Source organism: Salmo trutta, chromosome 19, assembly GCF_901001165.1.
Source record: "Salmo trutta chromosome 19, fSalTru1.1, whole genome shotgun sequence".
Classification (NCBI taxonomy): Eukaryota; Metazoa; Chordata; class Actinopteri; order Salmoniformes; family Salmonidae; genus Salmo; species Salmo trutta.
The window spans coordinates 4241161-4263252 of NC_042975.1; the positions used below are offsets into that span (position 1 = coordinate 4241161).

Sequence of the window (22092 nt, forward strand, 5' to 3'; positions counted from 1 at the left end):
AACACCCCCCCCCCCCCAGTACTACATGGTGTAACACCCCCCCAGTACTACATGGTGTAACACCCCTACCCCCCCAGTACTACATGGTGTAACACCCCCCCAGTACTACATGGTGTAACACCCCCCCCAGTACTTCATGGTGTAACACCCCCCCCAGTACTACCTGGTGTAACACCCCCCCAGTACTACATGGTGTAACACCCCCCCCAGTACTACATGGTGTACACCCCCCCAGTACTACATGGTGTAACACCCCCCAGTACTACATGGTGTAACACCCCCCCAGTACTACATGGTGTAACACCCCCCCCCAGTACTACATGGTGTAACACCCCCCCAGTACTACATGGTGTAACACCCCCCCCCAGTACTACATGGTGTAACACCCCCCAGTACTACATCGTGTAACACCCCCCCAGTACTACATGGTATAACACCCCCCCAGTACTACATCGTGTAACACCCCCCCCAGTACTACATGGTGTAACACCCCCCCCCCAGTACTACAACACCCCCCCAGGACTACATGGTGTAACACCCCCCCCAGTACTACATGGTGTAACACCCCCCCAGTTCTACATGGTGTAACACCCCCCCAGTACTACAACACCCCCCCAGTACTACATGGTGTAACACCCCCCCAGTACTACATGGTATAACACCTCCCCAGTACTACATGGTGTAACACCCCCCCAGTACTACATGGTGTAACACCCCCCAGTACTACATGGTGTAACACCCCCCCAGTACTACATGGTGTAACACCCCCCAGTACTACATGGTGTAACACCCCCCCCATTACTACATGGTGTAACACCCCCCCAGTACTACATGGTGTAACACCCCCCAGTACTACATGGTGTAACACCCCCCCAGTACTACATGGTGTAACACCCCCCCCAGTACTACATGGTGTAACACCCCCCCAGTACTACATGGTGTAACACCCCCCCCCCCAGTACTACATGGTGTAAGACCCCCCCCAGTACTACATGGTGTAACACCCCCCCCCAGTACTACAACACCCCCCCAGGACTACATGGTGTAACACCCCCCCCAGTACTACATGGTGTAACACCCCCCCAGTTCTACATGGTGTAACACCCCCCCAGTACTACAACACCCCCCCCAGTACTACATGGTGTAACACCCCCCCAGTACTACATGGTGTAACACCCCCCCCAGTACTACATGGTGTAACACCCCCCCCCCAGTACTACATGGTGTAACACACCCCCCCCCAGTACTACATGGTGTAACACCCCCCCCAGTACTACATGGTGTAACACCCCCCAGTACTACATGGTGTAACACCCCCCAGTACTACATGGTGTAACACCCCCCCCAGTACTACATGGTGTAACACACCCCCCCCCCCAGTACTACATGGTGTAACACCCCCCCCCAGTACTACATGGTGTAACACCCCCCCAGTACTACATGGTGTAACACCCCCCCCCCCCAGTACTACATGGTGTAACACCCCCCCCCAGTACTACATGGTGTAAGACCCCCCCCAGTACTACATGGTGTAACACCCCCCCCAGTACTACATGGTGTAACACCCCCCCCAGTACTACATGGTGTAACACCCCCCCCAGTACTACATGGTGTAAACACCCCCCCAGTACTACATGGTGTAACACCCCAGTACTACATGGTGTAACACCCCCCCAGTACTACATGGTGTAACACCCCCCCCCCCAGTACTACATGGTGTAACACCCCCCCCCAGTACTACATGGTGTAACACCCCCCCCCAGTACTACATGGTGTAACACACCCCCCCCAGTACTACATGGTGTAACACCCCCCCCAGTACTACATGGTGTAACACCCCCCAGTACTACATGGTGTAACACCCCCCCAGTACTACATGGTGTAACACCCCCCCCAGTACTACATGGTGTAACACACCCCCCCCAGTACTACATGGTGTAACACCCCCCCCCCAGTACTACATGGTGTAACACCCCCCCCAGTACTACATGGTGTAACACCCCCCCAGTACTACATGGTGTAACACCCCCCCCCAGTACTACATGGTGTAACACCCCCCCAGTACTACATGGTGTAACACACCCCCCCCCAGTACTACATGGTGTAACACCCCCCCCCCATTACTACATGGTGTAACACCCCCCCAGTACTACATGGTGTAACCCCCCCCAGTACTACATGGTGTAACACCCCCCAGTACTACATGGTGTAACACCCCCCCAGTACTACATGGTGTAACACCCCCCCCCCCCAGTACTACATGGTGTAACACCCCCCAGTACTACATGGTGTAACACCCCCCCAGTACTACATGGTGTAACACCCCCCCAGTACTTAATGGTGTAACACCCCCCCAGTACTACATGGTGTAACACCCCCCCAGTACTACATGGTGTAACACCCCCCCAGTACTACATGGTGTAACACCCCCCCAGTACTACATGGTGTAACACCACCCCCCCCCAGTACTACATGGTGTAACACCCCCCCCAGTACTACATGGTGTAACACCCCCCAGTACTACATGGTGTAAGACCCCCCCCCCAGTACTACATGGTGTAACCCCCCCCCCCCCCCCAGTACTACATGGTGTAACACCCCCCCCCCAGTACTACATGGTGTAACACCCCCCCCCCAGTACTACATGGTGTAACCCCCCCCCCCAGTACTTTGATGTACCGATGGAGTGATGAGAGAGGAGGAGGGTAATTGAGGTATTTTTCGATGTAGAGATGAGAGACGGAGGTGGGGACTGCTGGAGAGATGGAGATGTGCGGAGGTTAGGATGAGTTTTGGGAGGAGAGAGAGAAATTTAGAAGTAAAACATGAGGGATGAAGAGAGAGAGAAATGTTTTTATTTATTTTATTAACCTTTATTTAATTTGGCAAGTCAGTTAATTAAGAACAAATTCTTATTTTCATTAGGAACAGTGAGGTAGAACTGCCTTGTTCGACCTGCCGCCCCATAAAACATGATGGATAAAGAGAGAGAGAACTAAAGCACAGGGGATGAAGAGAGATAGGAAACTGAAGCAAATGGTAAGATACTGTACATAAGACAAGGAGAGAAGAACAGAGCATCTGCGTGCGCCTGCGTGTGCGCCTGCCTATGTGTGTGCGTGTGCGTGTGTGTGTGTGTGTGACAGTTCCAGTGATGAAGCATGTTGTAGAAGCCTCAGTGTTTTTGTGTGTTGACAAGCCTGACCCTTCAATCAACATCAGCCTCAGTAACACATGACATACTGACTACAACCCATCACCTCTTATTCATCGATCCTCTATCCGTGCCTCTCCTCTCACTGTCCCTCCTCTCATCCATCCTCTCTCCTCTCACTGTCCCTCCTCTCATCCATCCTCTATCCGTGCCTCTCCTCTCATCCATCCGCCTCTCATCCATCCTCTCTCCTCTCAGTGTTTCTCCTCTCATCCATCCTCTCTCCTCTCATCCATCCTCTCTCCTCTCACTGTCTCTCCTCTCATCCATCCTCTCTCTGTGTCTCTCCTCTCATCCATCCTCTCTCCTCTCTGTCTCTCATCTCACTGTGTTTCTCCTCTCATCCATCCTCTCTCCGTGACTCTCCTCTCATCCATCCTCTCTCCTCTCATCCATCCTCTCTCCTCTCATCCATCCTCTCTCCTCTCACTGTCTCTCCTCTCATCCATCCTCTCTCCTCTCACTGTGTCTCTCCTCTCATCCATCCTCTCTCCTCTCACTGTCTCTCCTCATCCATCCTTTCTCCTCTCCTCTCCTCTCATCCATCCTCTCTCCTCTCCTCTCCTCTCATCCATCCTCTCTCCTCTCCTCTCCTCTCATCCATCCTCTCTCCTCTCATCCATCCTCTCTCCTCTCCTCTCCTCTCCTCTCATCCATCCTCTCTCCTCTCATCCATCCTCTCTCCTCTCCTCTCCTCTCATCCATCCTCTCTCCTCTCATCCATCCTCTCTCCTCTCCTCTCATCCATCCTCTCTCCTCTCATCCATCCTCTCTCCTCTCCTCTCCTCTCATCCATCCTCTCTCCTCTCCTCTCATCCATCCTCTCTCCTCTCCTCTCATCCATCCTCTCTCCTCATCCATCCTCTCTCTTGATCACATATAATATGGATCCGCTAGATTTGATGTGCCTTGCAACACATATAATAGGCCAGATACGGAGACAGAGAAGATGCCTGTTACATGTACAGGTAGTAGCAACATTATGTACAAAATAAAGTTACAAAACAACAACAACAAAAAAAAGAACAAAATTGCACAATTGGTTAGGAGCCTGTAAAACGTGAGCCAGCCCTCCCCCCACACCCCCCTCCCCCCCCCCCCCCCCCCCTCCTCCCGGCACCATTCTCATCCAGTACCTGAAACTACCACCGCTCTCGATGTCGGACAGTCAGAGAATCCATTTGGTATCATGGCTTCAACGATGAAGATTCTTGATGGACGCTCAGACTCTATTTTTTGTTGTTGTGAGCACTGTGAACCAGTATAGTTTAAATCTTGTTAAATACAATGAAACTTGATTCTGGGACGTCTCAGTGTGAAGTAATTTAGATTAGATTGTATTACAGAAGAAAGTCTATAAAATCTTTGGCTCACAGCTCTTCTCTACGTGGTCAGCAGTCGATGTTCAAATAGAATGCCCTGAAACACCTTGACATGAAGAAATGCCAACAGACCTTTTTCAGCACACAAATAAACCTTTATTCTTGCTTTTGAAAGTAAACCAAAATACAAAATAGTCTTCTGATAACAGACATGTAAACAACAAAAAGGGTGAAATATAAAGTGTCAAGATTGTAGATAAAAATATTTATCCGCAATATAAATATTTCGGAACTATAGTAAAAACAGTGTTTTATGAACAGACACGTGAATAACAAAAAGTGTTTAATTTTATTCCATAAAGTGTCTCGTGTCTGACTCCTGAGATGTCTGAACAACAACAGAACAAGTCGTTAATTTCAGTCGTTTCGGCTTGTCCTCTTCTTGAAGTCATGCATATGGTGACCGAATTCCTCCTGGAGTTTTGGCGAGAGTTCATCCATGAAATCAGCTATAGGTACCAGCACACTGTGGAGAGGAGGAGAAGAGGGGGGACATTAGGAGTGTTTGGAGAACAGTGTACATGTTGAGGAGAAGAGGAAAAAGGACAACAGAAGAGAGGAAAGGGGATCAGAGTAAAGTGTGAAATGACTTATATTTATTTACCTCTGGGTGGCACGGGGCATGACGTGTGAGACATGTCTTCAATCATTTCCAATGCCTTTGCCAGTGATGTGTCAAGGACTGAGTCTGCAGCTCTTTCCTCCATTCTCCTCACAGCTCTGCTACTAACCCTTATGGAACAGCGGGGACTGTGAAGTAACGTAAACGTAGGCACAGACACATGCATACACACGCACACACACACGATAACATACGCACTATACACACACGTACACATGGATTTTGTGTTGTAGATATGTGGTAGTGGAGTATGGGCCTGAGGGTACACAGTGTGGTGTGAATTTGTTTTTTAAATTGTATAACTGCCTTCATTTTGCTGAACCCCAGGAAGAGTGGCTGCCGCCTTGGCAGCAGCTAATGGGGATCCATAATAAACACAAATAAATACAAATACTACTGCTGCTGCTCTGTGGCTTCGCTGAGGAGCTCACGCTTTGAACACACTGACAGCGTCGTGGCGCAAAATAGTACGCAGCATCGTCTGGATATGTATGCAACAATAGTTCAACATTCACCCTTCTACTACCATTTCTGTCAAGCCGTCTACAGCGTAGAGTTTGACGCATACGTTCGATAAATCCAATGTATCGCACCACACCGAACGCACTGCAACTACCTCTCCAATGCAAGGAAAAACGCAGAATTTCATTAGAAATGAATGTGATTCTGGTGTTTCAAAACGCAATGACGCTGTCGCTGTGATCGAAGCGTCACACCCCTGCTACTACTGCTGCTGCTGCTCATTGGCGTCGCTGAGGAGCAAGCCAGCGGAGTAGGTCTTGGAGGTGGGCCCAGGATAGAGCTTCCCAGTGGCGTCGCTGAGGAGCAAGCCAGCGGAGTAGGTCTTGGAGGTGGGCCCAGGATAGAGCTTCCCAGTGGCGTCGCTGAGGAGCAAGCTATTTAGTACACATATCCAAAACATTAACAAACATCAACTATTATTCACCGAGACCACAATATGATGTTGCAAACGTTTGAGCAGAGTTGAGTAGGCCTGGCTTAGTTGACTAGCTTGACCTTTCTACCAAACTGTGACTTTGGTGTTACGTGTTACCAATGTGGGAAGCTTATGATTTTCCTTCTATGACAAAATGATGTTTGATCAAAACTTGTAAAGATCTTTAGTTTAGTTGGTTAGCTTGCCTTCCCAGCACAACTATTCTGCTAGCCTAGCTAGCCACCGCCACAATAGAAATACAACATACCCCAATTCCTTGGTAAAGACGACATGTTGCCTTCAGTCTTCCCATGCTTCATGTACTGAACAAGCCAGCGGCAACATTTCCGGAGTAGCCTTTCCACCGGCATCTCCACTGCGCTCCTTGTTTCTTTTCTTTGCCTTGATGAACTTGTCACGAAACCTACCCCATTTTTTCAAAACAAGTGGTTAGGTCGGACCCCACCATCTCCGCAATATCCTTCCATGAACTGTCATTTACATGCTGGTCTTTATATAATGCATGGCTAGAATTGTACTTTTGACCTCTTCGGTCAATCGATGCTCGAAATTGTTGAATCCACACTGAGTTTCTGGCTGAATCGACAAGAAGCAGAAACACGCATCGTCCGTACAGTTGACCAATCACGGGCGTAGACTTCGGGTTCCAAACTTTGTGTGCCCGAACAGCCGACAAAACTCTAACCGAACTCCAAAACGAACAAAAAACATCACAAAATGTATCAGAATATATGCATGAACTGTACCGAACTGTTTCGGTAGGGAAGCATGCGGCCCGCCTTTACCACCAAGGACTATCCAGAAAAAATTAGCAAACCAAAACCTGCTAGAAGAAAAACTGTGAAAATCTGGAAACAACTCAAAACTGAGCGAGTGATGGTCAGTGAAGCTACTTTTGAAGCCAAAAAGTTTAATATAAGGTAATTGTACCTTATAAAGTTATATAAAGACTTGATGCTAAGTTAATAAGTCTACTAAGCTACAGTACCTACCAAGCATGCTAGGACAGAACAGACCAGCTGTAACTTCAATTAGCACTGAGGTGTGAAGTGAGACGTGTAAAAGCCGCAGTGGTGGAAAAAAGCACTACATACTTGAGTAAAAGTAAAGATACCTTTATAGAAAATTATTCAAGTGAAAGTCAACCAGTAAAATACTACTTGAGTAAAAGTCTAAAAGTATTTGGTTTTGAATATACTGAAGCATCAAGTAAATGGAAATCAAGTAAATGGAATTGCCAAAATGTACTTAAGTATCAAAAGTAAAAGTAAAAATCACATGTCTGTGCTTATTGAGCGCTGACGTCATTTCCTGTCACAACTTGTGGACTTGTTTACGTGCTGGTGTGCATTTTGTTGCTAGCGTTACTTTGCTACCTGCCAACTTCACCGTTTTATATTTACATTTTTTCTTCTAGCTCGACTGTTTTCATTAAACTTTTTCACCCCGGACACATTATCTGGACATGGTTCTACAGGACCTCCACCAGCCGAAACTAAGTAGTAGCATGAACATGATGCCTTCTAATTGCAGTTGATGTACTCATAATATACAGGAGAACGATCGCCTTATGGCGAGGATAGCCGTGCTGCCAACCCAGCTTCAGACGCAAATCGTTAGGCAAAGGTAATTTAAGTGTAGAAAAGGATGAAACAGCGTCTGTGCCACAGGTAAGTACAGATAGTAGTATAAATCCCCTCGCACAGTCCCTGCAGCCGGACAATTTTCTCATGGCTTCTGGAAGGAAATGCTGTAGGAATGCTCAACTGGTGTCGCTCATTCAGTCGACAGAAACGTTCAAACGGTTCTCCTAATTAAGCAACGAGTCGGACTCAGAGGCCGAGCCTTCTCTGGTGTCTACTCCTCCCGTTACGGGGTCTGAGACGCCGAAGCCTCCCGCCATTAGCTCTGACAACTTGAAAACCCTAGTCATTGGCGACTCCATTACTCGCAGTATTAAACTTAAAAAGAATCATCCAGCGATCATACACTGTTTACCAGGGGGCAGGGCTACTGACGTTAAGGCTAATCTAAAGATTGTGCTGGCTAATGCTAAAACTGGTGAGTGTAGAGAGTATAGGGATATTCTTATCCACGTCGGCACCAATGATGTTTGGATGAAACAGTCAGAGGTCACCAAGCGCAACATAGCTTCAGCGTGTAAATCAGCTAGAAAGACTTGTCGGCATCGAGTAATTGTCTCTGGCACCCTCCCAGTTAGGGTGAGTGATGAGCTCTACAGCAGAGTCTCACAACTCAATCGCTGGTTGAAAACTGTTTTCTGCCCCTTCCAAAAGATCGAATTTGTAGATAATTGGCTCTCTTTCTAGAACTCACTCACAAACAGGACCAAGCCTGGCCTGCTGAGAAGTGATTGACTCCATCCTAGCTGGAGGGGTGCTCTCATCTTATCTATGAACATAGACAGGGCTCTAACTCCTCTAGCTCCACAATGAGATAGGGTGCAGGCCAGGCAGCAGGCTGTTAGCCACCCTGCCAGCTAAGTGGAGTCTGCCACTAGCACAGTCAGTGTAGTCAGCTCAGCAATCCCCATTGAGACCGTGGCTGTGCCTTAATCTAGGCTGGGAAAAACTAAACATGGCGGTGTTCGCTTTAACAATCTCACTGGAATAAAGACCTCCTTCATTCCTGTCATTATTGAAAGAGATTGCGATATCTCACATTTCAAAATAGGGCTACTTAATGTTAGATCCCTCACTTCCAAGGCAGTTATAGTCAATGAACTAATCACTGATCATAATCTTGATGCGATTGGCCTGACTGAAACATGGCTTAAGCCTGATGAATTTACTGTGTTAAATGAGGCCTCTCCTCCTGGTTACACTAGTGACCATATCCCCCGCGCATCCTGCGGAGATGTTGCTAACATTTCCGATACTAAATTTAAAAAATGTAATTAAAAAAATAACTGAATTTTCGTCTTTTGAGCTTCAAGTCATGAAATCTATACAGCCTACTCAATCACTTTTTATAGCTACTGTTTACAGGCCTCCTGGACCATATACAGCGTTCCTCACTGAGTTCCCTGAATTCCTATCGGACCTTGTAGTCATGGCAGATTATATTCACATTTTTGGTTACTTTAATATTTTACATGGAAAAGTCCACAGACCCACTCCAAAAGGATTTCAGAGCCATCATCGACTCAGTGGGTTTTGTCCAACATGTCTCCGGACCTACTCACTGCCACAGTCATACTCTGGACCTAGTTTTGTCCCGTGGAATAAATATTGTGGATCTAAATGTTTATCCTCATAATCCTGGACCATCATTTTACTACATCTGCAATCGCAACAAATAATCTGCTCAGACCCCAACCAAGGATCATCAAAAGCCATGCTATAAATTCTCGGACAACCCAAAGATTCCTAGGTGCCATTCCAGACTCCCTCCGCCTACCCAAAGACGTCAGAGTACAACCATCGGTTAACCACCTAACTGAGGAACTTAATTTAACCAGGAGTAATTCTCTAGATGCAGTCACACCCCTAAAAACAAAAATGTCATAAGAAACTAGCTCCCTGGTATACAGAAAATACCCAAGCCCTGAAGAAAGCTTCCAGAAAATTGGAACGGAGACGGTGCTAAAGCAAACTGTTAACTGTCTTTCGATTAGCTTTGAAAGACACTACTGTGCATTATCGAAGAGCCCTCACTGCTGCTCGTTCATCCTATTTTTCCAACTTAATTGCGGAGAATAAGAACAATCCTACTTTTTTTTATACTGTCGCAAAGTTAACTAAAAAGCAGCATTCCACAAGAGAGGATGGCTTTCACTTCAGCAGTGATACATTCATGAACTTCTTTGACGAAAAAATCATGATAATTAGAAAGCAAATTACGGACTCCTCTTTAAATCTGCGTATTCCTCCAAAGCTCAGTTGTCCTGAGTCTGCAGAACTCTGCCAGGACCTAGGATCAAGGGAGACACTCAAGTTTTTTAAATACTATACCTCTGGACGCATTGATGAAAATAGTCATGGCCTTTAAACTTTTCAGCTGCATACTGGACCCTATTCCAACTAAACTACTGAAAGAGCTACTTCCTGTGCTTGGCCCTCCTATGTTGAACATAATAAACAGCTCCCTATCCATCGGATGTGTACAAATCTCACTAAAAGTGGCAGTAATAAAGCCTCTCTTGAAAAAGCCAAACCTTGACCCAGAAAATATTTTTTTTAAACTAAAAATCGGCCTATATTGAATCTCCAATTCCTCAAAAAAAAACTGCCTTCCTGAAGACAAACGATGTATACAAAACACTTCAGTCTGGTTTTAGACCCCATCATAGCACTGAGATTGCACTTGTGAAGGTGGTAAATTACCTTTTAATGACGTCAGACCGAGGCTCTGCATCTGTCCTCGTGCTCCGAGACCTTAGTGCTGCTTTTGATACCATCAATCACCACATTCTTTTGGAGAGATTGGAAACCCAAATTGGTCTACACGGACAAGTTCTGGCCTGGTTTAGATCTTATCTGTCAGAAAGATATCAGTTTTTCTCTGTGGATGGTTTGTCCTTTGACAAATCAACTGTAAATTTCGGTGTTCCTCAAGGCTCCGTTTTAGGACCGCTATTGTTTTCACTATATATTTTACGTCTTGTTGATGTCATTCAGAAGCATAATGTTAACTTTCACTGCTATGCGGACGATACACAGCTGTACATTTCGATGAAAAAAATACCCTCCCTGGAAGCCTGTGTTTCAGACATAAGGAAGTGGATGGCGGCAAATGTTTTACTTTTAAACTCAGAAAAAACAGAGATGCTAGTTCATTGTAACATTGCAAAAATCTGAAACTATCTGTCCAAAAATGATGCAGAAAAATGTATCCATGCTTTTGTCGCTTCTACATTAGACTACTGCAATGCTCTACTTTTCGGCTACCTGGATTAACTTGTTATGGATAGGGGGCAGTATTTTCACGGCCGGATAAAAAACGTACCCGATTTAATCTGATTATTACTCCTGCCCAGAAAGTAGAATATGCATATAATTTTGGATAGAAAACACTCCAAAGTTTCTAAAACTGTTTGAATGGTGTCTGTGAGTATAACAGAACTTATTTGGCAGGCCAAAACCTGAAAAGATTCCAAACAGGAAGCGCCCTCTCTGACCATTTCTTGGCCTTCTTGATCATCTCTATCCAAAACAGGGGATCTCTGCTGTAACGTGACATTTTCTAACGCTCCCATAGGCTCTCAGAAGGCGCCAGAACGTTGAATGACTACTTTGCAGGCCATGGCTGAAAAACAGCAGTGCATTTGGTAAGTGGTCGATCTGAGAACAATGAGACTGGCGCGTGTGTGCACGAGACGACTCCATGTTTTCATTTTCAGTCTTTGAACGAAAACAACGACTCCTGGTCGGAATATTATCGTTTTTTTTATGAGAAAAATCGCATAACAATGTATTTTAAACAGCGTTTGACATGCTTCGAAGTACAGTAATGGAATATTTTGAATTTTTTTGTCACGAAACGCGCCGGGCGCGTCAGCCTTCGTTACCCTTCGGATAGTGTCTTGAACGCACAACAAAACGCCGCTATTTGGATATAACTATGGATTATTTGGAACCAAACCAACATTTGTTATTGAAGTAGAAGTCCTGGGAGTGCATTCTGACGAAGAACAGCAAAGGTAATCCAATTTTTCTTATAGTAAATCTGAGTTTGGTGAGTACCAAACTTGGTGGGTGTCAAAATAGCTAGCCCGTGATGGCGAGCTATCTACTCAGAATATTGCAAAATGTGCTTTCACCGAAAAGCTATTTTAAAATCGGGCACCGCGATTGCATAAAGGAGTTCTGTATCTATAATTCTTAAAATAATTGTTCGGTTTTTTGTGAACGTTTATTGTGAGTAATTTAGTAAATTCACCGGAAGTGTTCGGTGGGAATGCTAGTTCTGAACGTCACATGCTAATGTAAAAAGCTGTTTTTTGATATAAATATGAACTTGATTGAACAAAACATGCATGTATTGTATAACATAATGTCCTAGGAGTGTCATCTGATGAAGATCATCAAAGGTTAGTGCTGCATTTAGCTGTGGTTTTGTTTTTTGTGACATTATATGCTAGCTTAAAAATGGGTGTCTGATTATTTCTGGCTGGGTACTCTGCTGACATAATCTAATGTTTTGCTTTCGCTGTAAAGCCTTTGTGAAATCGGACAGTGTGGTTAGATAAAGGAGAGTCTTGTCTTTAAAATGGTGTAAAATAGTCATATGTTGGAAAAATGGAAGTTTTCGGATTTTTGAGGAGTTTGAATTTCGCGCCACGCCTATCATTGGATATTGGAGCAGGTGTTCCGCTAGCGAAACGTCTAGATGTAAGAGGTTAAGCCTGGCTTGCAGTCGGCATTCCAATTCATCCCAAAGGGGATGAGAGAGACAGGAGGATGAGAGAGAGGGGGATGAGGGAGACAGGAGGATGAGAGAGAGAGGGGGGATGAGAGAGGGGGATGAGAGAGAGAGAGGGGGATGAGAGAGAGAGGGGGATGAGAGAGAGAGGGGGATGAGAGAGAGAGGAGGATGAGAGAGAGAGAGGGGGATGAGAGAGAGAGAGGGGGATGAGAGAGAGAGAGGGGGATGAGAGAGAGAGAGGGGGATGAGAGAGAGAGAGGGGGATGAGAGAGAGAGGGGGATGAGAGAGAGGGGGATGAGAGAGAGAGGGGGATGAGAGAGAGAGGGGGATGAGAGAGAGAGGGATGAGTGAGAGAGGGGATGAGAGAGAGGGGGATGAGAGAGAGAGAGGGATGGGAAACTTCTACATTAGACTACTGCAATGCTCTACTTTACGGCTACCTGGATTTAAGCACTAAATAAACAACAGTTAGTGCTAAACACGGCTGCTAGAATCTGATCATATTACTCCAGTGCTAGCCTCTCTACACTGGCTTCCTGTTAAGGCAAGGGCTGATTTCAAGGTTTCACTGCTAACCTACAAAGCATTACATGGGCTTGCTCCTATCTTTCCTTCCGATTTGGTCCTGCCGTACATACCTACATGTACGCTACGGTCACAAGACGCAGGCCTCCTTACTGTCCCTAGAATTTCTAAGCAAACAGCGGGAGGTAGGGCTTTCTCCTATAGAGCTCCATTTTCATGGAATGGTCTGCCTATCCATGTGAGAGACGCAGACTCGGTCTCAACCTTTAAGTCTTTATTGAAGACTAATCTCTTCAGTAGGTCCTATGATTGAGTGTAGTCTGGCCCAGGGGCGTAAAGGTGAACGGAAAGGCCCTGGAGCGATAAACCACCCTTGCTGTCTCTGCCTGGCCGGTTCCCCTCTCTCCACTGGGCTTTTCTGCCTCTAACCCTATTACAGGGGCTGAGTCACTGGCTTACTGGTGCTCTTCCATGCCGTCCCTAGGAGGGTTGCATCACTTGAGTGGATGGAGTCTCTGACGTGATCTTCCTGTCCGGGTTGGCGTCCCTCTTGGGTTCGTGCCGTGGGGGGGATCTTCGTGGGCTATACTCGGCCTTGTCTCAGGGTAGTAAGTTGGTGGTTGAAGATTTCCCTCTAGTGGTGTCGGGCTGTGCTATGGAAAAGTGGGTTGGGTTATATCCTGCCTGGTTGGCACTGTCCGGGGGTATAGGCGGACGGGGCCACAATGTCTCCCGACCCCTCCTGTCTCAGCCTCCAGTAATTATGCTGCAATAGTTTGTGTCGGGGGGTTAGGGTCAGTCTGTTATATCTGGAGTATTTCTCCTGTCTTATCCGGTGTCCTGTGTGAATTTAAGTATGCTCTCTCTAATTCTCTCTCTCGGAGGAGGAGGACCTGAGCCTGATGACTCCTTGCTGTCCCCAGTCCACCTGGTCATGCTGCTGCTCCAGTTTCAACTGTTCTGCCTGCGGCTATGGAACCCTGACCTGTTCACCGGACGTGCTACCTTGTCCCGGACCTCCTGTTTTCGACTCTCTCTCTCTACCGTACCTGCTGTCTAACTCTGAATGATAGTTGGCTTTTCATAGCCTGACATTTACTCCTGAGGTCCTGACCTGTTGCGCCCTCTACAACCAATGTGATTATTATTATTTGACCCTGCTGGTCATCTATGAACGTTTAAACATCTTGGCCATGTACTGTTATAATCTCCACCCAGCACAGCCAGAAGAGGATTGGTCACCCTTCAGAGTCCGGTTCCTCTCTAGGCTTCTTCCTAGGTTCCAGCCTTTCTAGGGAGTGTTTCCTAGCCACCGTGCTTCTACATCTGCATTGCTTGCTGTTTGGGGTTTTAGGCTGGGTTTCTGTATAGAACTTTGTGACATCAGCTGATGTAAAAAGGGCATAATAAATAAATGTTTTTGATTTGATTGATTTCTAATTCCTTATATTAAGCAAACCAGACGGCACAATTTTCTTCTTAGTTTTATTGACGTATATCCAGGGACACACTAACACTCAGACATCATTTTCAAACAAAGCATTTGTGCTTAGTGAGTCTGCCCAATCAGAAGCAGTAGGGATGACCAGGGACATTCTCTTGATAATTGTGCGAATTGGACCATTTTCCTGTCCTGATAATCATTCAGTACTTTTGGGTGTCGGGGGAAAATGTATGGAATAAAAAGTACATTATTTTCTTTAGGAATGTAGGGAAGTAAAAGTAAAAGTTGTCAAAAATTTAAACAGTAAATTACAAAAAATGATTTAAGTAAAAAATACTTTAAAGTCCTACTTAAGTGCTTTACACCACTGGAAAGCCGTTGCGCCCAACAATGGCAGACCCCCCCCCCCCCACCCACAGTACCCAGAGCGCTGAAGGTGGAGATAGACGACTGTCTGAGAGATTTGGCTGTACTCTGGTCTGAGATGAGAGAACTGAAGAAGAAGAGAGAGGAACACACAGCCCAGCTAACAGAACTGAAGGAGGAGATGAGAAAGTTGAGGTGTGACAGAGAGCACGACACTCCCCCAGAGAAGCCAGCAGAACAGCCCACCTCAGACCCGGACCACAACCTCATCACCACAATGGGAAAGACAACACAGGACCCAACAACCCAACAGACTCCATCCCCCCCGTCAGCTCCCCTGATAGCCCTCCTGGCAACCCCCACACATCCACGAAGGACACACAAAAGCCAGAGATTGTGCTCCTTATTGACTGAAATGGGAAATACATTCAAGAGAACAAACTTTTTACCAAACACAAAGTGGCTAAACTCTGGTGTCCAAACACTGGAGCTGTTGTCAGAGGACCGACTAGGGTCCCGCAGCCACATCATAATACACACAGGCACAACCCACCTGAGAGCCCAGCAGGAAATTGTGGCCACAACACTCAAGATTGAAAAAACGTTTTCCTCATTCCCTAATCAGGAATGGTTATCTCCACCATGTTACCACGAAAATACTTTCACTTTGCAGCAGGTGAATGCAAGCTTTTCCCGGGACTCTGCCTCAAAACCTAACGTCTACCTGGCCCACCACTCCACCCTGGACTCCAGCCTTTTCTGCAGTGCCTACCTTCGACAGGACCCTGAAAGACATCACCCTCAACCTCAGCCCCAGAACCTCACACAGGAGCAACAGACCAGCGAGACACCCTCCCAGACCAGCGAGACACCCTCCCAGACCAGCGAGACACCCTCCCAGACCTGCGAGACACCCTCCCAGACCTGCGAGACTCCCTCCTGACGGACCTGCACAGAGAGGATCCACGCCAAGAGGACCTACACCCAGCCCACAGCATCACCAGCCACATCCCACCAGCTGAGACCCCCCCCCAAACAAACCCTGGCCACACACACCATGCTTCATTGTGGGGATGGTGTCCTCGGGGTGATGAGAGGTGTTGGGTTTGCATCAGACAGCGTTTTCCTTGATGGCCAAAAAGCTACATTTTAGTCTCATCTGACCATTTCATCTGTTCCATCTTCCATATGTTTGGAGAGTCTCCTACATGCAATGGCTTTTTTCTGGCTACTCTTCCGTAAAGCCCAGCTCTGTGGAGTGTACGGCTTAAAGTGGTCCTATGGACAGATACTCCAATCTCCGCTGAGGAGCTCCTTCAGGGTTATCTTTGGTCTCTTTGTTGCCTCTCTGATTCATGCCCTCCTTGCATGATCCGTGAGTTTTGGTGGGCGGCCCTCTCTTGGCAGGTTTGTTGTGGTGCCATATTCTTTACATTTTTTAATAATGATTTCATGGTGCTCCGTGGGATGTTCAAAGTTTCAGATATTTTTTATAACCCAACCCTGATCTGTACTTCTCCACAACTTTGTCCCTGACCTGTTTGGAGAGCTCCTTGGTCTTCATGGTGCTGCTTACTTGGTGGTGCCCCTTGCTTAGTGGTGTTGCAGACTCTGGGGCCTTTCAGAACAGGCGTATATATACTGAGATCATGTGACAGAACATGTGACACTTAGATTGCACACAGGTGGACTTTAACTAATTATGTGACTTCTGAAGGTAATTTGTTGCACCAGATCTTATTTAGGGGCTTCATAGCAAAGGGGGTGGATACATAAGCACGCACCACTTTTCTGTTCTTAATTTTTTAGAATTTTTTGAAACAAGTTATTTTTTTCATTTCACTTCACCAATTTGGACTATTTTGTGTATGTCCATTACATGAAATCCAAATAAAAATCTATTTAAATTACAAGTTGTAATGAAACAAAATAAGAAAAATGCCAAGAGGGTGAATGACGATTATACATTTTTGTGGATGACTGTCATTCATATTCCATTCACCCAGTTCAATGTAACATTGATAGGTTTAGGCTACTACGTGATATACACATTTTCCCTATACCCATCATGAGGTTGCTACAACCTAGCCTATGAATGAAAGTTTACAATGCAGGTGCACACAGATCGAGAGAAAAATTTGAGGTGACAGACAGTGACAAATTCAATACCGCCATGCACACTCTTACCTGCATCTAGCTGATATAGGATGTAATTATTCGTCCAACAGTTGCAAACAGTTTTCATTGGACAAATTCAGGCATGTTTATCCCCGTTTTGTTCCGTTTAAGAAGAAAAAAAATTCAACAGAAGAATCGGCGGAATGAATACACCCCTGATCACGCGTAAACACAGTTCACTTTCATAGCAGCCACGTTGTATTCCTTTCATGCTTTGCTGATTTCAAAAAAAGCGTTTGACTCAATTTGACATGAGGGTCTGCTATATAAATTGATTAAAAGTGGTGTTGGTGGAAACACATTTGAAATGATCAAATCCATGTACAAAAAACAAAACAAGTGTTTGGTTAAAATTGGCCAAAAAACTGATTTCTTTCCACAGGGTCGTAGGGTGAGATAAGATGAAGCTTGAGCAACACAGCTAGCTCTGTCATACTAGAGCAGTTACTGTCTAAGCTTCCAAATAAAAATCTGCACCTGGTTAGACCCCCTACAGGGAGAAAATACATTAACAAAACAGAAAAAGGAACCCCCCCCTATTTCTGCCTAAACCACTAACACCCACCCCTTCTCCACCTCTGAGGTAGATATTACTTTAAGATCTAGGCCTGATGAGAACAGAACTGCTACTCCTGCACTTACATTGGACCCATGACTAAGGAAGTACTGCCCCTCCCACTCTATGCCCCACACTGCATCATTACCACAATCCCTGTGGGTCTCCTGTAAGAAGTACTCCCCCTCCCACTCCATGCCCCATACCGCCTCATTACCACAATCCCTGTGGGTCTCCTGTAAGAAGTACTCCCCCTCCCACTCCATGCCCCATACCGCCTCATTACCACAATCCCTGTGGGTCTCCTGTAAAAACACCACATTTAAAGGTTTATGCCTACTAAACTCATACACTACAGCCCTCCTATTCCTGTCTCTTCCTAAACTCATACACTACAGCCCTCCTATTACGGTCTCTTCCTAAACTCATACACTACAGCCCTCCTATTACTGTCTCTTCCTAAACTCATACACTACAGCCCTCCTATTACGGTCTCTTCCTAAACTCATACACTACAGCCCTCCTATTACGGTCTCTTCCTAAACTCATACACTACAGCCCTCCTATTCCTGTCTCTTCCTAAACTCATACACTACAGCCCTCCTATTACGGTCTCTTCCTAAACTCATACACTACAGCCCTCCTATTACGGTCTCTTCCTAAACTCATACACTACAGCCCTCCTATTACGGTCTCTTCCCCCAGTTATGTTTCAACAGCCCTCCTATTACGGTCTCTTCCCCCAGTTATGTTTCAACAGCCCACTCTTGAAGCCTCCATTAAAAGGAATGAAAAGGAAAAGGAAGAACAGAGAGCTAACAGAAAAGGGAAATAAATCTCCCTGTGATGCATGATCAGACCCCCCATGATCAGACCCCCCATGACCCCTCACAATCACACCCGTCACAATCAGACCCCTCACAATCCCACCCGTCACAATCAGACCCCTCACAATCAGACCCCTCACAATCAGACCCCTCACGATCAGACCCCTCACGATCAGACCCCTCACGATCAGACCCATCACGATCAGACCCATCACGATTGTCTTGCTGGCCCTTTTCCTTTCGTTATTAATGTAACTTTAGTTGTTCTATAAACGTTGCGCTGTATGTTTAGATATTTAATACATTGTAAGGCTGCATGATGAGACTCTAATGATGATTGGAATAAAGTTGCTTGAAAGGCATGAGCTCTGCTTTGTTTTTCACGCAGGCTGTACACACTTCATCATTCTCTCATTTAAAATTTAAGAAGCACTTGATAATGCCTCTAATTTCCCGGTGGTATCCCCTTCGTGTGGCCACCCTAAAAAAATAAATTAAAAAAACATGCCTTTTGCAGCCCTTCTCCCTGAGTGATGCCTGCTCTGAAACACCTCTCATCTCACTCACATGGCTCTCCATCACGTGATCGGGTCTTTCTCACAGGCTACAAGTGAAGAAAGACACATCGGGGAGGCAACTATCCAATTCTGAGGTGCATACTGAAGATATTTGAAGAACTGTCCACATTTTACTTTTCGTCAGCCAATAAGATGAGTAGGCCTAACGAACAGCAAAAGCACTAGCCTATAATCAATCTATTAAAAAGGTTGTACATAGTACAAAAGTTGACACATTCTATTCTGTGAGAGAAATAAATATTACAAACATAATCTGGGACAGTTATTATGGGATGCGATAGATCCCAAATTAATATAACCAGTAGCATCAAAAAACCTTCTTTACGCAATGTGGCTGACGAAACAGATCAAAATGTTTAGCTTAAAATGTTGATAAACTATTAGTCTATTTCCTCATGCTATAAGCATGAATGTTCCATTATCGGAAAACACCATTATCAAAAGTGACCACAAATATGATTATGCATGTAAGCTTTTATAATAGAGGTGCACTTTTATGGTGAAAATGTATCTTCCCAAAACTTGAAACTCATCTGCTGCATATGTATGCCAGGTAGGCTCTGCACCCTTTTAGTGTGAATTAGTTGAATTTTTAAATTCAAAATTAAAATTAAATTACAATTTTAAATTAATTAGCTTAATTTTAAGGAGTTATTTGGCCACTTTAGTTGTGATACAAACCTTAACAAAACATATAGGCCTATGGGCTAGGCTACATGAGGTGTGTGACTATGATCCACAAGTGATAATATACAGTGTATTTGGAAAGTATTCAGACCCCTTGACTTTTTCCACATTTTGTTATGCTAGAGCCTTATTTTACAATTGATGAAATTAATGTTTTTTTCCTCATCAATCTACACACAATACCCCATAATGACAAAGCGAAAACAGGTTTTTAGACATTTTTGCAAACGTAATCCAAATAAATAGCATTCAGAAAGTTTGCTATGACACTCAAATTTGAGCTCAGGTGCATCCTGTTTCCATTTGGCATCCTTGAGATGTTTCTACAACTTGGAGGCACACACCTGTCTATATAAGGTTCCACAGTTGACAGTGCATGTCAGAGCAAAAACCAAGCCATGAGGTCGAAGGAATTGTCCGTAAAGCTCAGAGACAGGATTGTGTCGAAGCACAGATCTGGGAAAGGATAACAAAACATTTCTGCACCATTAAAGGTTCCCAAGAACACAGTGGCCTCCATCATTCTTAAATGGAAGAAGTTTGGAACCACCAAAATTGTTCCTAAAGCTGGCAAACCGGCCAAACTGAGCAATCGGGGGAGAAGGGCATTGGTCAGGGAGGTGACCAAGAACCTAATGGTCACTCTGACAGAGCTATAGAATACCTCTGTGGAGATGGGAGAACCTTCCAGAATGACAACCATCTCTGCAGCACTCTACCTATCAGGCCTTTATGTTAGAGTGGCCAGACGGAAGCCACTCCTCAGTAAAAGGCACATGACAGCCCGCTTGGAGTTTGTCAAAAGGCACCTAAAGACTCGCAGACCAAGAGAAACAAGAGTATCTGGTCTGATGAAACCAAGATTGAACTCTTTGGCCTGAATGCCAAGCTTCACGTCTGGAGGAAACCTGGCACTATCCCTACGGTGAAGTATTGTGGTGGCAGCATCATGCAGTGGGGATGTTTTTCAGCAGCAGGGACTGGGAGACTAGTCAGGATCGAGGGAAAGATGAACGGAGCTAAGTACAGAGAGATTCTTACTGAAAACCTGCTCCAGAGTGGTCAGAACCTCAGACTGGAGCAAAGGTTCAGCTTCCAACAGCACACAGCCAAGACAACACAGGAGTGGCTTCGGGACAAGTCTATGAACATCTCTGTAGAGACGCTCCCCACCTGACAGAGCTTGAGAGGATCTGCAGATTCAGGTCTGCTAAGCTTGTGGCGTCATACCGATGAAGACTCAAGGTGCTTTAACAAACTACTGAGTAAAGGTGCTGAATACTTAGGTAAATGTGATATTTGAGTTTATTTTTCATAAATTAGCAACAATTTCTTATGGGGTTTTGTGCATAGATTGAATGAGGGAAAAAAACTATCAATTTTAGAATTAGGATGTAACGTAACAAAATGTGTAAAAAGTCGAGGGGTCTGAATACTTTCCAAAGGTATTGTATAATTCACAAGTGATAGGCAAATATTGTCACCCATCAGACTATTCTTGATTTAATCTTGTCTTTACATATACTAAATAATATACACTACCATTGAAAAGTTTGGGGTCACTTAGAAATGTCCTTCTTTTTGAAAGAAAAGCAATTTTTTGTCCATTAAAATAGCATCAAATTGATCAGAAATACAGTGTAGACATTGTTAATGTTGTAAATGACTATTGTAGCTGGAAACGGCAGATTTTTTATGGAATATCTACATAGGCATACAGAGGCCCATTATCAGCAACCATCACTCCTGTGTTCCAATGGCATGTTGTGTTAGCTAATCCAAGTGTATCATTTTAAATGGCTAATTGATCACTAGACAACCTTTTTGCAATTATATTAGCACAGCTGAAAACTGTTGTCCTGATTAAAGAAGCAATAAAACTGGCCTTCTTTAGACTGATTGAGTATCTGGAGCATCAGCATTTGTGGGATTGATTACAGGCTCAAAATGACCAGATACAAATAACGTTCTTCTCAAACTCGTCAGTCTATTCTTGTTCTGAGAAATGAAGGCTATTCCATGCTCGAAATTGCCAAGAAACTGAAGATCTCGTACAACGATGTGTACTACTCCCTTCACAGAACAGCGCAAACTGGCTCTAACCCGGTGCACAACTGAGCAAGAGGACAAGTACATTAGAGTGTCTAGTTTGAGAAACAGTTGCCTCACAAGTCCTCAACTGGCAGCTTCATGAAATAGTACCCGCAAAACACCAGTCTCAACGTCAACAGTGAATAGGCGACTACGGGCTGCTGGCCTTCTAAGCAGAGTTGCAAAGAAGAATCCATATCTCAGACTGGCCAATAAAAATAAAAGATTAAGATGGGCAAAAGAACACAGAAACTAGAGAGAGGAATATTGGGGAAA

General features: G+C 45.1%; 1 protein-coding gene and 1 long non-coding RNA gene across 2 annotated transcripts in view; both read right to left on the reverse strand.

Moving 5' to 3' along the window:
• LOC115153853 (reticulon-4 receptor-like 1) overlaps positions 1–22092 on the reverse strand; it is a 128740-nt gene that overhangs the window by 23949 nt on the left and 82699 nt on the right. The gene's annotated exons all lie outside the window — the stretch shown is intronic.
• On the reverse strand, positions 4670–5317 carry LOC115153854 (uncharacterized). The gene is made up of 2 exons (XR_003867774.1): positions 5201–5317; positions 4670–5062 (listed from the first exon to the last, which is right to left on the reverse strand). It is a non-coding gene; the product is annotated as an uncharacterized LOC115153854 (long non-coding RNA).